At 36.9% G+C, this 15,684-nt stretch overlaps 1 protein-coding gene across 11 annotated transcripts in view; it reads left to right on the forward strand.

Annotated features, from left to right (window-relative positions):
- Positions 1-15,684, forward strand: part of TANC2 (tetratricopeptide repeat, ankyrin repeat and coiled-coil containing 2) — a 471,869-nt gene that overhangs the window by 245,371 nt on the left and 210,814 nt on the right. The gene's annotated exons all lie outside the window — the stretch shown is intronic.

The raw sequence follows: 15,684 nt of genomic DNA on the forward strand, positions 1-15,684 counted from the left end.
GGTGAGATTAGATTAAGTGGAGAAAGAGTTATGATTTGAGTTGTTCTGGGTCTATTTGTGCAAACCATATATTAGTTATTTAATTAGTTTTGGGAGCCCCTTTAGACTTTGTTTTTCTTCTTGTCAATAAGACAGCCCTGTTTTTTACCTTCTGCAAAGTAGAGAAATGGTATTTCTTTGCTTATGATTTGAAACCTTATACGAATACATTTTTATGGCAAGCTTGGGCATAAAGAGAACTTGAAACTTAGAAGTATTCAAGCAAAGAAATTTTCCATTTAATTTTCCCCTTGTGAATTTTCTAATACCTTTTTTTTTTTTTTACCAAAGATCCTAGTTGACTACTTAGTCCTAGAAATATATCTAAATAATCTTCAACCCAATTAGCAGTTTGCAGCAGAAACTAAAACCACTCTGATAAAGGCAATGCTGATCGGGACATTATGTAATTTATTATCTCCGGTAGACTCTAGGTAAACATTTCATCAGAGCCAGACGTGGACTGTTGGAGGCTCATTCATGTTCAGGAGATAGGCCATCATCATTTATATGTATTGTTATGATTCAACACCTCTTGCTATGAAAATCATAGGATATTTCTAGCTCAGGAAATCTTTCATCATATTCAAAATTTTGAGTGATCTTTCTTGAGTAATATTTCCTATTAATGCATTTTGACAACTAGAAAATATTAAAGTATTGTGATTACTCTTTGGGACACTGTTCTAATGCTCTTCTTATAGTTAGGTATGGAGATAAGAAGAGTAGGGGAAGAACATAGTTCTGGAGCTTCTCAGTTTTTATGGCTATCAAGTTGTATAATGATTCAGACATTGAACATTATTCTATACCATTGTCATTTACAAAATGCTAAAAAAATTGCATTTCCTTTAATAATGGAGTTACCAATAGACTCCTTTTGACAAATAAGTCTGTGTACATTTTCTAGTCAGAAATAAGAATTTAAAAATAGTATAAAGCTATATATCTATACTCTGTGAGAAGATAAAATGGAAATTGGGCTTCTGTCCAAAACATAAATGGCATTTCTGGGTATTCCTTTTCTACCTAACAACCAGATGATGACAGTGTCATAGTCTCCAGCAGCTTTATGTAGAATAAAGAAGAGGAAAGAACATAGGTGGTAATAAGAATAATTTTAATTAAAAGTTATTTATGGCTAGGTTTCTCTTCAGACTCCCAAAATTATAGTATATGCCAACCCCAATTAAGTATTTAGGAGCAGAGCATAAATGGGGAATGAATGTGTTCCATCATCTATGATATTGCACATGTGAATGTATGGGTTTATATTTATACATAGGTAGACAAAAGTGATTATGTTTTTTCCTCTCTCGCTCTGGGCCCCAGGTGCAGAGAGCTGAATTAATGATACTCCTCAGTATATACAGATTGGTCTGTACAAAGCTCCTCTCAGTTTATTACTTTTCCCTTTATCCTCAATCCCATTTCATTGCAGCCATACTATTATATTTATATAAGTCCTTGAATATTAATGTGTCCTTGAATATTATATGTTGTTTTTTGTGTATGTTTGTGATTTTAATTTATAAAGTGGCATGTTAATACAGATCTTATTCTGCTTTTTGAAATCTATATGAACACCAAATTTCTTGCTTCTGATGATGTAAATATTCTTCACATTTTACCTGCGAACACTTAGGTTGCTTCCAACTCCTCTACCATTTGTACAAACCTTTTCTGGAGTTTATACCTAGGACTGGAATTACCGAGTCATGAGGCATATGATTATTTAACTTCATGAAGTACTCCCAGATTATTATCCAGAATAGTTACAGTAATTCACATTCTCATCAGCAGTATATAAAGCTTCTTTTCCCTTTTCTTGTTCTTTGTTGACACTAGCTAGCCCAGTTCTAAAATCTGAAAACTCTTAAAACCATAAGTTTTTTAAAATATAAATTTACATCAAATTCATTTGGCTGTAAAATCTTACCTGAGCTAAGATGAGGCTACTTACAGTCTTTATCCTACTAAATATGAATATCTATACATTTTATTGTAGAAATGTTAATATACTTGGTTACAGGATACTATTCCCTGTGCCATATACAGTATCTGTGCCTTTTTACTTTTTTAAAATATGAGACATTCTGTATTTTGAAACACATCTTCAGAGTTTCATATATGCGATTATAGACCTGTGTCATCTGACTTTCTGATTTTAGTAAATCTGATGGTTATAAAATTGTCTCATTTTAATATGCATTTCTTTGATTAGTGTAGAGGTTCTGCAGCTCTTCATATGCTCACTGCCTATTGTATACTTGTTAAGGGAGTCATTCAAATGGAAATAGGTGAAGTTTTGGGAAAAGAATAATCTAAAGAAGGCAAATCCAAAGAGAAGAAAACAGAGGACTGAGCACAAAATCTTAGAGCACATTCGAAGAGCAGGGAATTGGAAGCGGGAGAAGAATGAGCCAGTGGACACCAAAAAAAAAGTAGTCAGATAAATAGGAGAAAACTTGGGGCAGTGCAATGCCACCAAAGCCAAGGGAGACACATGTTCCAAGGAAGGGGTGCGGAAAGGTTGGTCAACAAATGATGAAAGTTGAGAAGACAAAGGAAAATGAGGATGATTAAAGAATAAAAGTAAATATTTTCCCCACATTTGGCTTCCTTCTGTAGATATAAAAAATACATATTTATTTGTTTAGAAGTTGTGGCAAATGTTAATGCCGTGACTGCAAAGTGTATCCCTAACTTACATAAATGCACATCGGTGTGTGGATTCATTCATTTTAAATAAATACTGAGTAAATAAAAATATTTTTACAGCAAAGTTGCAGGATACAAAATCAACACCAAAACAAGTTGTATTTGTATATCCTAAAGATGAAAAATCCAAAAAGAAAAATAAGGAAACAGTTTCATTACAGTGGCATCACAAAGAATAAAATAGGAATAAATTTAACCAAGGAGGCAAAAAAAAAAAATTCTACATTGAAAACTGCAAAACATTGCAGAAGAAATTTTAAGACTTAAATGGAAAGATATACTGTCTTCATGGATTGGAAGACTTGCTATTGTTAAGATAACAATATTTATCAAAGCCATCTACAGATTCAAATCAATCTCTATCACAATCCCAACAGTAGTCTTTGCAGAAATAGAAACATCCAGCTGGGAATAGTGGCATGAACTTGTAGTCCCAGCTCCTTGGGAGGCTGAGGCAGGAGGATCATTTGAGCCAGGAGTTCAAGTCCAGCCTGGAAAACCTAGCGACACTCTGTTTCTAAAAAAAAAAAAGAAAGAAAGAAAGAAAGAAAGACTCATCCTAAAGAAGAAAGAAAGAAAGACTCATCCTAAAAGTCATATGGAATCTTAAAGGACCCTAAATAGCCAAAACAATCTTGAAAAAGAGCAAAATTGGAGGACTCACATTTCCTGATTTCAAAACTTATTACAAAGCTACAGTAATCAAAGCAGTATAAAGAGACCAGAAATAGGGGGCCAGGTGCAGTGGCTCATGCCTGTAATCCCAGCACTTTGAGAAGCCAAGGCAGACGGATCAGTTGAGGTCAGGAGTTTGAGACCAGCCTGGCCAACATGGTGAAACCCCATCTCCACTAGAAATACAAAAAGTAGCCAGGCGTGGTAGCAGGAGCCTGTAATTCCAGCTACTAGGGAGGCTGAGGCAGGAGAATCACTTGAACCTGGGAGGCAGAGGTTGCAGTGAGCTGAGATCAAGCCACTGCACTCTAGCCTGGGCAACTGAGCAAGACCCTGTCTCAAAAATAAATAAATAAATGAAAATAAAGAGACCAGAAATAAACTCTTGCGTATATGGTCAAATGGTTTTTGACAAGCGTCCTAAGACCATGTGGCATGGACAGTCTTTTCAACAATTAGCGTTAGGAAAATTGAATATTGACATGCAAAAGAATGAAGTTGGTCATTTACCATCTACCATATACAAAAATTAAAATGGATTAAAGACCTAAACATAGTAGTTAAAAACTGTAAAACTGCTCAAAATTTAACCAAGGAGGCAAAAAAAACAAAAAACAAAAAAACAAAAAAAAAACCTCATACACCGAAAACTACAAAACATTGCAGAAGACATTTTTAAGACTTAAATAGAAAGACATCCTGTATTCATGGATTGGATATAGGAGAGGAACAGAGAACATAGGAGGAAATCTTTGGACATTGCATTTGGTATTGATTCCTTGGGTATGAACCAAAAGCACAGGCAACAGAAGAAAATAATACATTGGACTTGACATAAATTTAAAACTTTTGTGCATCAAATGATACTATCAAGAGAGCAAAAAGGCCGGGCACTGTGGCTCACACCTGTAACTTTGGGACAGGTTACACAACTTTGGGAGGCGGAGGCAGGTGGATCACCTGAGCTCAGGAGTTCAAGACCAGCCTGGCCAACATAGCGAGACCCCCATCTCTACTAAAGATATAAAAATTAGGCATGGTGGCACAAGCCTGTAATCCCACCTACTCAGGAGGCAGGAGAATCACTTGAAGCTGGGAAGCAGAGGTTGCAGTGAGCTGAGATCACACCACTGCGCTCCAACCTGAGCGACAGAGCAAGACTTCATCTCAAAAAGAAAAAAAAGAGAGCAAAAAGACAACCCACAGATATTGGAAATAATGTATCTGATAAGGGATTAATATCCAAAATATATAAAGAACCCCTATAACTCAACAACAACAAACCATTTCAAAAATGGGAAAAAGACTTACATAGACGTTTCTCCAGAGAAGATATACAAATGGCCAATAGACACATGAAAAGATATTCAACATTACTAGTCATTAGGGAAACGCAAACCAAAACCACAATAAAAGACTACTTTATACCCATTAGGATGACGATTATAAAAAGAAAGTGGAACATAACAAGTGTTGGCAAGGATGTGGAGAAATTGGAACTCTCATACATTGCTGCTGGGAATGTAAATGATGCAGCTGCTGTGGAAAAGAGTATGGCAGTTCTCCAAAAAGTTCAACATAGAATTGCCATATGATCCAGCAATTTCTCTTCTAGGTATATACCTGAAAGTATTGAAAGGAAGGATTTGGACAGATACTTGTATGCTGATGTTCATAGTGGCATTTTCACAACGGCCAAAAAGTGGAAATAATACAAATGAATATGGACAGATGACTGGACAAACAAAATATGATATATACATGCAATGAAATATTATTCACCTTAAAAAGAAATGAAATTCTGATGTATGCTACAACATGGATGAACTTTGAAAATGTTATGCTGAGTTAAGCCAGACACAAAAGGATTGTATGATATATATGATTCCACTCATATAAATGGAATACCAGAGTAGCTAAATCATAGAGACAAAAAGTAGAATAGAGAATACTGAGTGGGGCTGCAGCGGCGTGGGAAGTTGGTGGGATGTGGAAATAGGAAGTTATTGTTTAATGGATACAGAATTTCAGTTGGGGATGATGAAAAGTTCTAGAGATGGATAATGTTGATGTTTGTACAACATTGTGAATATACTTAGCGCCCCTGAATTATACACTTAAAAATGGCTAAAATAATTTTATGTCGTGTATATTTTACCACAGTAAAACATTTTTAAAAGAATATTTATTAATATGTATATGGTATAGACAATAAGAATATAGCAAATACCTGACTACCTCTCTTACCCTATAACAAAAATGACCTGTATTATATGCTAAAGCCTTCTTCTATATCTCTTCCCATTTCTCTATTCATACCCTACCCTGAGAGGTCATCTGAATTTTGTGATTATCATTCCAGTACTTTCTTTCATGATTTTGCCACATTTGTATCCCTAAATAATTTATTATTTAGATCTCATGTTTTCAATTTCATATACCTGAAAGCATATTTATGCAAATTTCTTTTTTTTTTCTTTTCTTTTTTTTTTTTTTTTTGAGACAGAGTCTCGCACTTTTGCCCAGGCTGGAGTGCGGTTGCGCAGTCTCGGCTCACTGCAAGCTCCACCTCCCGGGTTCATGCCATTCTCCTGCCTCAGCCTCCCGAGTAGCTGGGACTACAGGCACCCGCCACCACGCTTGGCTAATTTTTTGCATTTTTAGTAGAGACGGGGTTTCACTGTGTTAGCCAGAATAGTCTTGATCTCCTGACCTCGTGATCTGCCTGCCTCAGCCTCCCAAAGTGCTGGGATTACAGGCATGAGCCACCACGCTCAGCCACAAATTTCTTTTGTGCTTACTGTTATGTACCTCAGATACATTCATGTTGTTGCATTTTAGTCTGCTTGTTTTTATTGCCATATCATATTCTACTGTATGAATATAGCACATTTGTTTATTCATTCTGTTGATGAAAAGTTGAGTTGTTTCCAGATTTTTGCTCTTGCAAATAGTGCTGCTGTGATTATTCTTGGGCATGTGTCATTAGTCATATGTATGATTCGGAATGTTAGAAGTGAAATTGTCAGATTATTAGAAATGTGTCTCTTTCAACTTTATAAAATAATTTCATCTTTTATGAAACTATACCAGTTTATACTGCCACTAGCAATATACTATAAAATGTTCCATTTGCTATAGATCTTTCCCATGTTTGATATTGTCAGGCTTCATTTTGCCAATCTGGATGATATGAAAGTTATCTAATTGTGATATTAATTTGTGTTTTCTTGATTACTGATGAGGTTAAACAATCTTTTCACATCTTTATTAGCCAATTAGGTTTCCTCTTTTGTGAAATACCTGTTCAAGTTTTTGCTCATTTCCTAATGTGATTTTTCTTTTCCTTACAGATTTGAAGGAAATCTTTTTTTAATAGGAAGCCTTAATTTTAATGTAGTCAAGTTTTTTTGTTTTTTCCTTTGTATTTTATATTTTTGTGAAACTTTGCTTTGTCATTTAAGTCCTTAAAATCACCTAGAATTGGTACAAGAGTACAAATTTATGTTTTTCTATACAAATAACTGGTTGCATTACCATGTTCGCATGCAGTGTATTGCTGCTAAAAGCATAAATGTCTAGGTCTTTTTCTGAGCTTTTATTCTAGGTCTTTTTCTGAGCTTTTATTCAATCCATTGGTAAATCAGTCTCTCCTTATAACAATATTGTACTGTCTTAATTACAACCGCTATAAGTCTTGATACTTGGTAAACAACGTCCCCTAACTTGATCATCATCTTGAGGATTCTCGGCTATTCTGTACCCTTTCTTCTCCCAAATAAACTTAAGAATCAATTTGCCAAATTCATGAAGAACCCCTTTTGAGATTTTTATTAGAATTGCATTGAAACCATAGATCAATGAGTGATGAATTTACAACTGTTTCCAATATTAAATCTTCTAATCCAGGAATATATTTTTTATCTCTTTCATTTAGAGCTTCTTTAATATCTTTCAATAAAATGTTCTAATTTTTCAATAGGGTCTGGTATATCCTTTCAAAAATCTTTTTTCCTAGATGCTTTATATTTTTATGCATTTGTCAGTGTTATGTCTTTTTCATTATACTTCTTACCTATTGCATAGAAATATGTAGAGATTTGTGTATTGTATTCAGCACTGCAGCAAAGTCTCTTAATAAATAATTTATAGTTTTTTTGTGGTTTTCTACATATACAACCATATTGTTTGCAAATAATGACATTTTTATGTTTTCCTTACCTATCCTTATATCATGTATTATTGATTGATTGATTGATTTCTTCCTAATTTTTTTTTTCAATTTTTTTGAGACAGAGTCTCTCTGTTTCCCAGGCTGGAGTGCAGTGTTGCAATCTTAGCTCACTGCAACCTCCACCTCAAACTCCTGCTGAAGTGATCCTCCCTCTTCAGTCTCCTGAGCATCTGGGACTACAGGCGCATGCCACCACACCCAGCTAATTTTTGTAGTTTTTTTTGTAGAGACAGGATTTTAACATATTGCCGAGGCTGGTCTTGAACTCCTGGGCTCAAGCAATCCGCCCGCCTCAGCCTCCAAAAGTGCTGGGATTACAGGCATGAGCCACTGCACCCGGCCACACTTTTTTTTTTTTCCTTGTTGTACCAGCTAATTCTCTGGCACATTGAATTATAGTGATGGAAGCAGTCATCTTTATCTTGTAACTGATTTTTAAAGGAATCCTTTTTGTTTGTTTGTTTGTTTTGTTTGTTTGTTTTGAGATGGAGTCTCACACTGTGGCCTGGGCTGGAGTGCAGTGGTGCAATCTCAGTTTGCTGCAACCTCCACCTCCCGAGTTCAAGTGATTCTCCTGCCTCAGCCTCCCGAGTGGCTGGGATTACAGGCACGCACCACCATGCCTGGCTAATTTTTTGTTTTTTTAGTAGAGACAGGGTTTCCCTATGTTGGCCAGGCTGGTCTCGAACTCCTGACCTCGTGATCCACCTGCCTTGGCCTCCCAAAGTGCTGGGATTACAGGCGTGAGCCACCGCTCTCCGCCTAAAGGAATGCTTTCAGTATTTCGCTATTAAGTATTATGTTCCTGCAGATGTTTGTAGACATCATTATCAGGTTTTTAAAATGTTTATTTCCAGTTTGTTATGTATTTTTAACCATAAACGAATATTAATTTTTTCAAATGCTTTTACAAATATCTGTTGAGGTGATGAAATAGTTCTTCTCCTTTATTCTCTCAATGGTGTAAACTACATTAATTTTTCAAATGTTAACCTGATTTTGCATTCCTAGAACCACGTGTAGTTATGATACATTTTTAAATAAATCAACTTATTTTCTAACACTTTGTTTAGGATTTTTGAATCTATATCCATGAGTGAGATTTGCTTGAAATTCTCCTCTCTGGTTCTGCAATTGTCAGGTTTTGCTATCAAGGATTATGTTAGCCTTATAAAATAGGTTGAGCTCATCCAAATATAAATACTCCCCAAGGCTGACTCTCAGCCTTTCTATTGTCATCTTTCTCAGTCTGCTTTCCCTGCTGGGATGACTCTCTCTGTTCCTTGACTCCTATTTCGTATTTCGAGCTCTGATTTTTGGTTCCACAATTTCTCTGTTTATTACATTCTTTTCATCATGGACACATGTCCAAGAATAATCACACAAACCAAATCTTACTTTCTTCATGAAGCAGACTCTGATTATCCCTCCCTTCTCTGGATGTCTGCACTATCTACCTCCCTCCTCTACACTTATGAGACTCATTGCCAATAACCAGTATAGTTACTTATAGTTATATATTTATTTTCTTTATGTAAGCTTCTTAATGTCAAGATTTATGTCTCCTACTTTTTATTTACTCTCGGGATTTAGCATAATATCTAAATTGTGGTTTATGTAAGAAGTCTTTATAGGGATGTAATTATTAAATAACTAAACATTTTGAGTAAATAACATAGAGCAACACAATGTGATAAAGAGTAACCTTTTTTTCTATCCTCTGAAATAGTTTGTGGAAGATTGGAATTATCTGTTTCTTGAATATTTAGTCAGATTTGCTCTTAAAATAATCAGGGCACTGTCTTCATGCAATAAATGTACATTTCAATTTTAACTACTGTTTCTATGTATTATGTTTAATACTATAGAACATTTTAGGTTTTCTTTTTCTTTTTGGATCAGTTTCCTTGTAGTTTTTAATCTTTTAAAAATTTTTTAGCATAAAATTATCCAAAATATCCTTTTATAATGGCATCCCTACCTACCCAGGAACCTAAGACAGATACCTGAGAGGAGCCCTTGCCTCCTCCCTCTCTTTGTATTTCTCATCCCTGTATTTTATTTTCATCCTTCATAGTATTGCTTCAATGGTCCTCATTATCTCAGACTTAGATTAATACAGATCTTTTTGTCTACTTTTCATCTTGTTCTTTCTGTTGTTTTTCACTCAGCAACCAAAGTAAATTAATTGAAAATCAATTACTCATTTGACTCCCGTTTACCTAAAAGATAAAGTGAACTTCTTGAAAACAAAGTCTGACCATATCACTCTTTTGGCTCTCATTTGCCTGTAAGACTTATAGGTAAATGAATTTACATTTTGTAGATTGATAGGCTTCCTTTGACCTAGGCCCTCATGATCTGGTGATGGCCAGTTTCCCCAGCCTTCTCTCCCACTTCTTTTTGCCTTGGATTTATTGTTCTAGCGGCAATAGTTTTTTTTTTTCATTTCTGTGATTTTGTTCACAATGATCATTCTTACTATGATATCCTCTCTCCTCCCAACATTAGAGGAGATAATAGATTATCTCCTCTAATCTTTTATCGTAAATCCAGCTGAGAAGTGTTCTGTCACCACCACTACTACTCCTCCCACCTTTCCTCAGCTCTGCACTTCCAACTGCTATTCAGGACATATTATTACTCCACTTTCCCAGTAATACCTGTGCCTATCTGTATTATTAAATTTAACACATGGTATTATGCATAGTTTTTGAGTCTACTTTTCCCCCATTGACTGTTAATTTCTTGTTAGCAGAAACTGCCATGTTCATTTTTTATCTGTAGCATTTAGTCCAGTGACTGGCACATGGTACATAGTAGATGCTCAATAAATGTATAAAAAGAAGGAAAGCTTAATGATGGGGGAGGAGGGAATGAAAGGCTCACCTGGCATTTTGTTGTAGTTGTTTTGTTTTCTTTTATTATACTTTAAGTTCTAGGGTACATGTGCACAACATGCAGGTCTGTTACATAGGTATACATGTGCCGTGTTGGTTTGCTGCACCCATTAACTCGTCATCTACATTAGGTATTTCTCCTAATGCTATCCCTCCTCCAGCCCCCCACCCCACAACAGGCCCCGGTGTGTGATGTTCCCCACCCTGTGTCCAAGTGTTCTCATTGTTCAGTTCCCACCTATGAGTGAGAACATGCAGTGTTTGGTTTTCTGTCCTTGTGATAGTTTGCTGAGAACACCTGGCATTTTTTAAATTCATTTTTTGGCAGTGCTTAGAGTGACTGTTGGGTACAAGATGAAACTTTATTGGATTTTGAATGAGATTAGAATTCTCCATTGACTAACTTTGTTCTCTTAAGTTCTCTATGATTAATTTTGGCAAAACGACTTTCATAATTCCTGCTGAGCTTCTTCCTGTGTTCTTTTGATATTATTAGATTATCTATAATTGGATATCATCTATATTGCCATACATAAAAATAGCTATAGAAATATGTTCATTCAAGCAGAAGGAATGGTGCTTGAAGAAATACCTAGGTGGAAAGACAAGTGAGCCATGTAATGACAGATATGTTTGGTTTGTGCAAATAATACAACAAAAATGCAAAATAACATCAGTGCTTACATTAGGAAAATAGAATGTCCTCCTGCTCTTTGTTTTTATTCTGTTTATTTATTATTTTATAGAAACAGGGTCTCACTATATTGCCCAGGCTGGTCTTTGAACTCCTGGCCTCAAACGATACTCCCACTTCAGCCTCTCAAAGTGCTGGGATTATAGGCATGAGCCACCGTGCCCGACCCTCTTTGCTTTTAAAAGCCCTTCTTACTATGAAATGTAGCACTTAAATAAGGTCCATAGACCAAATGAATAATTGTGTCTTTGCGCCACAAATTAACTCAAAACTTTCTACCACCTATCAGGACTACTTTCATCATTTTTATTGATAGATCTCATGTTTTCAACAAATCTGTCAGCATTACTCTATTCATTATTCAATAGTTGCTCATTTTTAATTTATGAGACATATATCTGCTAACACTTATGTTCAAAATAAGGTAACTAATATTGTCACCCTTGATATAATTCTAGCTAAGTTTACAGAGGCTTGATGTTGTAGTTAACTAGTCACCAATAAATATGTGATTATTTATAAAGTCTATGAAATATTGAAAATAGTGAAACCCATTACTACCCTCTCAGACCTTTACAAGTGTAATGTTTCAGTGTTTGGAGCCTACCGTATGTGCTCATGGTCTGTCAGAGAAAAGGGCTATGTTTCTGGCATATATACCAGGGTTAGAATACACAGAGACAAGTACATCTTAGCCAACTGTGACATGGTACCTAAAGACAGAAGCATCTGCTAGGACACACAAAGAAAACACCACAAAAGGCAAGGAATTAAATAACAGACACTTTACACTTAGACAAGTCCTCTGGGAAGCAGGAGCTTGCATTCTCTAGCTTTCAGTGTACAACCCATGTAGCCATGTAACTCCAAGCTTCCAACTAAGAATTACAGAGCCAGCTGACCAAATGAAATTATATTTCAGTCAGATTTTAGTGAATGAAAAAGACTTAAGTATATTTTAATAAGACAACTTCCAGAAATCAGGATAAGTATACATTTATTTAAACAATACAGACACATAATATAAATATATACAACTATATACTGTCAATGAATACATTTAGAAATAATTATAAAACATGCTGTGGAATTCATACAAATCTCATTGGGGAAGGTGCAACATTGTATTTGGTGGCAAAAAGTTTAAGAACCATTGGGCTATTACTGAAAGACTGAATATGTGAAATGAAGTTTTCATTAAAATGAATAGTTTTGGCAACATGCTGAAATAATATGATAACTTAATAATGACTTGAACATTTAAATTAGCTTTAAGAATATCTAGCCCCTGGTTCCCAACATTTTCAGCACCAGGACTGCCTTAGCATATATTTCTTAGAAAACAGAGCCTGAGACAAAAGTTTATATGTTAAGACCTTTTTAACAGAGTACAAGCCAGGGAAGCAAGCGTGAAGGAAAGGGGGAGTGAGACAGGAAAGGAAAGAGAAAAAATGTAAGGGAAGATACTACAGAGCTGGCAGAGGTGAGAGACCACATGTCTCTGAACCATGGAAAGGAGACTCCAAAGAGGATTTTTCTGCTAACTCCCTTCCTGTATTGGTCACAGCCTGGTGAGTATTATCTCCCTTATTCTCCCTATTGCACAAAACCAGTAGCCCTACTATATCTTATGTCTCAGTGACAATAGAGAAGTCCAGGGACAGAGGAGACAGACTGTATAGCATGCACATGAGGTAAGGTATTGATTGACTTGTGCCCAGGATCAACACAAATGACTCGGAGCAGCCCTTGTAGCCAATCCCTCAGTCTGAAGCCAGAGGCATTAGTAACACAGACCTAACTCCAACCCATGAGAATTGTTCAAATCATTGTGAAGGCCACTTTGGCCAAACAACTGGCAGGTGACTATATCTAGGATTCTGCTTGAGTCCATTCAAATGGCTATAACAAATTATTTTAGCTTGGGTAATTTACAAGCAATTGACATTTATTACTCACAGTTCTGGAGGCTGGGAAGTCCAAGATCAAGGCACCAGCAGATTTGATATCTGGTGAGGGCTCATCCCTTGTAGCTGAAGCCTTTGCTGTGGCTTCACATGGCTGAATAGGCAGACATGCTTCCTCAGGCCTGTTTTATACAGGTACTAATCCCATTTGTGAGGACCTAATCAACCCCCAAAGGCCAGAACCTTTAATACTATCACATTGGAGATTGTAAGTTTCAACACATGAATTTGCTGGGGGACACAAACATTCAGAGAATAGCAGATGCCAAACCCAGTACAGTCCAACCCTTGTACCACATTGATCCAGTAGTATCCTCTGAGTATCTGGTCTCACCCTGGGAAGATGATGCAATGATGCTCTCAATTCTTTCCTGAGAGGGTGGGTTCTAAATCCAGTCCTTCAAGTTGGTAGTCAGTTGTAACCTCCCAAAAAGCCTTAGAAAGGGTTAGTAAACAAAGATTTAGGTCCTTGCTGCTCCATGTAGTCCTAGAGACCATAATGCATGCTCATTATTTCCCTCTACCCATTTCAGAACAAAAAATATCAAAATAGATTTAAGAACAGGAATGATCTACAATTGAAAGTCGTTTCATAATGATGAATGGATCAGTTTATCAAGAGGAAATAACCTAAATGTTTATGCAACTAACAGAACTTCAAAATGAGAGAAATCCATAATCAGATTTCAGCATTCATGTCTCAGTAGCTGATAGAACAAGTAGAGAACCAATTAACATATAGAGGATCTAAACCATTCCATCAACCAACTTGACCTAATCGTCTTTTATTGAACAATGTGATAATAAAAAATATGTCTATTTGGTCTTTGTCCCTGGTTCCTGACACAGGGTTCCTAAATACCTTTGAATTTTCCGAGTCATAGGAGCATCTTGGCAGGCCCCTAGATAGCTTCAGGATAGGGAATGGTCACCAGAAAGACCAGGGGATGACTACGGTTACACTTTTAGCCCCACTCCAGACTTCAGGGAGGGGAGAGAGGCTAGAGATTGAGTTAATCAACAGTGACCAATTATTTAATCATGCCTAAGTAGTGAAACCTCCATTTTAAAAACACCCTAAATGATGGGGTTCAGAGAGCCTCTGGATTAATGAACACACCAAGGTACTGGAAAAGGCATGCCAGGAAAAGGGATGGAGGCGCCACACTTTTATTTTATTTTATTTTATTTTGTTTTGTTTTATTTTTATTTTATTTTTTTTTTTTTCTGAGACGGAGTCTCACTCTGTTGCCCAGGCTGGAGTTCAGTGGTGTGGTATCAGCTCACTGCAAGCTCCACCTCCTGGGTTCACGCCATTCTCCTGCCTCAGCCTCCCGAGTAGCTGGGACTACAGGCGTCCGCCACCACGCCCAGCTAATTTTTTGTATTTTGTTAGTAGAGATGGCGTTTCATCGTGTTAGCCAGGATGGTCTCAATCTCCTGACCTCATGATCTGCCTGCCTCGGCCTCCCAAAGTGCTGGGATTATGGGCATGAGCTACCGCTCCTGGCCTATTTTATTTTATTTTGAGACAGGGTCTTGCTCTGTTGCCCAAGCTGGAGTGCAATGGTGCGATCTCGGCTCACTGCAGCCTCCACCTGCTGGGTTTAAGTGATTCTCATGCCTCAGCCTCTGTAGTAGCTGGGATCACAGGCACGTGCCATAACACCCAGCTAATTTTTGTATTTTTAGTAGAGACGGGGTTTCACCATGTTGGCCAGGCTGGTCTGGAACTCCTGACCTCAAGTGATCCACCCATCTCGGCCTCCCAAAGTGCTGGAATTACAGGCCTGAGCCACCATGCCCGGCCAGCTCCACACACTTTCATACCTGCCCTCTGCCCCTCTTCCATTTGGTTATTCCTGAGTTGTACCCTTTATAATAAAACAGTAATAGTAAGTAAAGTGCATTCCTGAGTCCTGTGAACCATTCCAGCAAATTATTGAACTCGAGGAGGTTGTGTGAATCCCCACTCTATAGCCAATTGGTCAGAAATACAGATGACAACCTGGGACTTGCAGCTGGCATGCAAAGTGAGGACAGCCTTGTGGAAGTAAGCCCTTAACCTGTGGAGTCTGTGCTAACTCTGGGTAGTTAGTGTTAGAATTCATATGAATCGTAGGGCACCAGTTGGTGTCCAGATAATTGGCAAATTGATTGTTGGGTGGCAGCAAAAACTCACACATATGGTATCAGAAGTGTTGTGAGTAAAAATAGTTCAGTAGTCCACCCAAAAACAACAGAGTACAGATTCCTTTTTAGAAGGTTCACCAAGACAGACCATATTCTGGTCTGTAAGACAAGTCTCAATAAACTTAAGTGGACTCAAACTAAACAATGTTCTCTGACCACAGTGTGATTAAACTAGAAATCAGTAATAGAAAAATATCAGGAAATTTCACAAATCTTTGGAAATTAAATAACACATTTCTAAATAATGCTCCAGTCAAAAGA

The sequence above is a fragment of the Pan paniscus genome, chromosome 19 (genome assembly GCF_029289425.2).
Source record: "Pan paniscus chromosome 19, NHGRI_mPanPan1-v2.0_pri, whole genome shotgun sequence".
In the NCBI taxonomy this organism is placed as follows: domain Eukaryota; kingdom Metazoa; phylum Chordata; class Mammalia; order Primates; family Hominidae; genus Pan; species Pan paniscus.